This window comes from Cryptomeria japonica, chromosome 5, assembly GCF_030272615.1.
Source record: "Cryptomeria japonica chromosome 5, Sugi_1.0, whole genome shotgun sequence".
NCBI lineage: Eukaryota > Viridiplantae > Streptophyta > Pinopsida > Cupressales > Cupressaceae > Cryptomeria > Cryptomeria japonica.
The window spans coordinates 768960110-768965424 of record NC_081409.1 but is presented as its reverse complement, the minus strand read 5'-3'; positions in this window follow the sequence as shown (position 1 = coordinate 768965424).

The following is a 5315-nucleotide window of genomic DNA, read 5'->3' as shown; positions in this document are numbered from 1 at the left end:
AGGTATTGGGAAGACCTACCAATGAACATCCTTCACCCTTCCCAAGTGGGTTGGAAAGAGTGAGGAGTATCTTCATAGGGAATAGTTTGGGAGGGAGAAGTTGGATCACCCACTCTCCATTTTGGAGACTTAAAATTTTTGAGCAATTTTTGGTAAATTTTTGGAGGATTTTGTCTAAGTCCTGAGAGAAAAAGGTTGTGAATTTGGGCAGCTCCCCTCCAACTTCATTTCACCCTTTTGGCAGATTTAAGGTTGGTTGAACTCCTATCTCATGTATGTTGTTGATTTTGAAAAGATTGTTGTTGTAATTGTTTTTCCATTATTTTATTTTTATATGTGTAGGAAGATGTTGAGTTCTTCCTTATGTGTTTTTGGTTGAGTTTTATGTTATTGTTTTGGGAGTTTTCAAGGCCAAACTCACCCTTGGGAGGGTAGAGTGGCCTTGGGGTAAAGGGTTGTTTGACAACCTATGAGTGAGAGGTTCTCTTTAGAAGAGAGTGAATCACAAGGGATTTTGTGACCCTTGCTACATAATGATTTGTTTATGCAATGGGGGTCATAAGGGGAGTTTTGCTGGCTAGTATGCCTTGGGGGACATAAAGGATTATAGGGACAAGTTTGGAACTTGTGAATGTGTTTATTTGCAGCCTTGTTATGGCATTATGTTCTTTACTTATAGAATTCTCCTCAAGGTACTTAGTCCACCTCGACCCCACTTGAAAAGTCACATATGTGATGTTGTTTACCCTTGGGTTGGGAGTGTCTTTTGTTGTTATGAGTTTTCTACTTATATGTGTTTGAATGTGTGTTTCCCGTATAGCCTTGATTCTCCTAGCTCGGGGGTCGCTTCTAGTAAGCCTAGGTTGGGAGGTGAGCCTCCATGGTCACAACCTTCAAGTTTTATTGCAGGTTTTTCTTCAGAAAAGATTGGAGGAAAAAGCTTGAGATGATCCTATTGTTTATTGTATTTTAGTTGTAGAAAAGAAAAAGGAGTTTATTATTGTATTTTAGCTGCAGAAAAGAAAAAGGAGTTTATTATTGTATTGTAGTTGTAGAAAAGAAAAAGAGTTTCTTATTGTATTTAAGTTGCAGAAAAGAACAATGTATTTATTTGACTAAGTTTTGCCATGAAATATAAAGAAAAGGCATTGTATTGTAACCTAAAGTATTTATCCTTTAAATGAAATGAATGCATTTTTGGATTATTTCTGTATTGATGTAGTTGCTGGAAAAATATTGGAAAATGATATTTTACTCTGTTTTAATTATTTAATGCCAAAAGAAATGAAATCATCTAAATGTTAGTAGTGTAGTTTTTAATAAAAGAGGAAATTTTTTTTATTTTTTTTATAGTTAAACACCAAAAAAAAAAATTAATAGGCAAATGCTTCTTGTTGTTATTAAACCAATGGGTTTTAGAAAGATTTATATGGCAGTTGTAAATAGATTAGTTTCTGCTAATCTCCTTCTATTCTATAAATGCATATTAAGTAGAAAAATAAGCAAACCTAGATAATGATAATACATTAGATATTGTAGTTTATTGTATTAAACATTTTTTTTGAAAATGATAGTTGCAGTTGTAAATAGAAATATTCAGTCGCATTTTACATTCTATAATAACATGTTAGTGAAAAGAATATAAATCTAGTTATAGGATTATTAAATCAAAACAAAACAAAAATTAACTATATGTTATTGATATAAAAAAATAGGGGAAAACAGATCTACTCTATTATGTTATTTATCATATTATGTTATTCTTCATCTATTTAATATTCTGGTTAAAAAAAAAAAAAGAGAAATAGTTTATCAAGTCTATACAAATATTCTGTAACAATTATACATTTACCTTAAATATATCAGAGTATTCAGAATAGAATAAACACACACACACACACATAGAAACCTATAATAAATATTCATATATTCAAAATTTATATACTCAGAAATGCTCATTTTTCTTTAACTATGCTCCTGTATATATATACATATATGTATATATATATATATATATATATATATATATATGTATGTATATATATGTATATATACATGTATATCTATATATATGTATATGTATATATATAAAAATATATATATATATATATATATACATATATATCTATATATATATATGTATATATTGTTAGGTCCCAGAGAAAACTGAGAGGGGGGGGTGAATTAGTTGTCAACAACTTTCAAACCAAAAACAACTTAACCAACTAAATGCTTAATACCGGTAAACCAATTAAGTATGCCGGTAAACAGTTTTAATAGTTAATAGCTATACCGGTAAAGATTAATGCATGAAATATAAACACAAAGTCATCCACAACACATGACACCAATATTTGTACATGGAAACCCTGTAAGGGGAAAAACCACAGTGGAAAACGTTACCCACAATCAGATGATACTACTGTAGATAGTAAGTGTAAATAAATGGGGTGTGCACATGCAGAAAGCAAAATAGAATAGAGCTCACTGCTCAATCATAAAATGGGAGTCACACTGACTATAGTTGGATGGTTAAATCCAATAAGAATGTACTGCACAAGATATCATCTTCATATGCTGGATTCAGTACCAGTGTAATGCTGATATGCTTTCACAAAAACCTAACTTCACCTTCAAATGATGTCTTCGTGTATAGTTTTGCTTAATCTTGCATATACCTTCACACAATTCTTTTCCACATTCCACACTCGATCTTACAAATAAGATCTTACATTTATACCATAACCTAAGACCAATTTTCGTAGGTCGGCTCTACAAGATATTACAATAAAAACATTTTACAAACAATATAATATCCGATGCAATAATCAATTGAACATGTAGGCTTAATTCATTTACAACAATAATTAATTATTTCCTTAGCGTGCCATGCTGATCTGGAAAAGATAATCTTGCCAGTGTAACCCTAGGTAATCCTGGACCTATTTGTCGGTAAAAGCAAATATGCAAATATGAATGTAACAATGAACAAAACTCTAGGACAAGATGTCCAAATGATGTCTTCGACATTACCAAGTGTCTTCCACATAATTCTGAGTACCGGTGATCATTATATCCTGCCAGTGAACCATATACCAGTAACTTTGCAATAGTTACTTGCTTGTCGGTGAATGTTGCTGGATCTCCAAAGTGCTAGTGTTTAAGTAGGTGTTGACATCAATGACAAAACCATACCAAAATACCAACAATCTCCCCCTTTGGCATTGATGGTAACACAAGATGGAAAAACCATCAAAGTGCTAAAACAGAAATGCCAAATAACAAAAACCAACAATCTTCAAAAAGATTATAACCAGAAATCAGAGAGTAATAATCTCTCCTAAACAACAATCTCTCCCCTTGGGAGCAACATGTGTTTTCCAAAGTTTCCATACCAATTTCTCCAAAAGATAATGTGTTTTTCCATAGATATCTCTCCCCCTTTGACATCAAATGCCAAAGTTACAATAATACCAAGTTCATATACAAAATACCAACTACTCCCCCTTAGAAGTAGGTTCCTCATCAAAGACCAGAGTAAAAGTTTTTTCTTTTAATTCTATTGGTTGATGACAATCATCAACTGTCTAAGTCTCTATCGATGGTGGTATGACTCCAAGTTGATCTTTGAGATATTCAAAAGTCTCCTTAGGCAGAGGTTTTGTGAAAATATCTGCAAGCTGTTCTTTAGTATTCACATAAACCAATTTTATCTCCTTTTCTTCAACTTTTATCCTTAGAAAATTCAATTTGATAGAAACATGTTTTCTTTTAGAATGTAGTACTGGATTCTTAGATATATCAATTGTTGCAGTGTTATCACAATATATGGTAATAGGTTCCTTGCATTTTACCTTTATGTCTTTCAACATTTGCTTAAGCCATAGTACCTGTGTACAGTTAGTTGCTGATGCAACATATTCTAATTCTGCTATTGATAAAGATGTACAACTCCGTTTCTTACTCAACCAAGAAACTAATCTCTTTCCAAGAAATAATGCTCTGCTGGTGGTGCTTTTTCTATCATCTACATCTCCTGCCCAATTTGTATCTGTGTATGCACATAATTCAAAGTTTTCATCTCTAGGATACCATAATCCAAGATTTATAGTGCCTTGTAAGTATCGAAAAATCCTTTTTACTGTTGATTCATGATTTTCTCTAGGATTACTTTGAAATCTTGAAACAATACATACTGCATTCATAATATCAGGTCTGGTTTGTGTTAAATACAATAAACCTCCTATCATAGATTTGTATCTAGTTTGATTAACAGGTGTAGATTCATCTCTTTGAGATAATTTTTCATTTGTAGTCATAGGTGTGCTTATCGGTTTAGAGTTCTCCATCCCAAATTTCTTTAGTAACTCTTTTAAGTATTTGGATTGACTTTAGAATATACCTTTGTTAGTTTGTGAAATCTGCAATCCTAAAAAGAATTTTATTTCTCCAATCATAGACATTTCAAATTCTTGTTGTATTTTAGTAGAAAATTCCTTACATAAACCATCTTCTCCTCCAAAGATTATATCATCAACAAATACTTCTATAATCAAGATGTCATCATTAGTTATTTTGTAATATAAATTGTTGTTTGCATTTCCTTTAGTAAAACCAATGTTTAAAAGATACTTATCCAATCTTGCATACCAAGCTCTTGGGGCTTGTTTCAGTCCATACAGAGCTTTCCTTAATCTGCAAACCATATCATTGTCATCTGTCAAAGAAAATCCATCAGGTTGTTCAATGTATACTTCCTCTTCAAGATCTCCATTCAAAAATGCACATTTAATGTCCATTTGATAAACTTTGTAGTTCTTGTGTGCTGCAAAAGCCAGGAATAATCTGACTGCCTCAATTCTAGCTACTGGTGCAAAGGTTTCATTGTAATCAACTCCTTCTTTCTGAGAATATCCCTTACACACTAGTCTTGCTTTATTTCTGACAACCTTACCATCTTCATTAAGTTTGTTTTTGAATACCCATTTGGTTCCAATTACATTTTTATCTTTAAGCTGGGGAACTAATGTCCAAGTGTTATTTTTCTTTATTTGTTTTAATTCTTCTTCCATAGCTTTAATCCAAAATTTTTCTTCACATGCCTCATTAACAGATGATAGTTCTATTTGAGAAATAAGACATACCTCTTCATTTGCCAATCTTCCTCTTGTCATAACTCCTTTAAATTTATTTCCAATTATTTGATCTTCAGAATGATTCAATCTTACATACCGGGGTGTCTTTGTTTGTAGTTGTTCTTCAGTTATTGTGGAATCCTTAGATGGTACTGGGGTAGCTGGATCTTCATTCTGTAC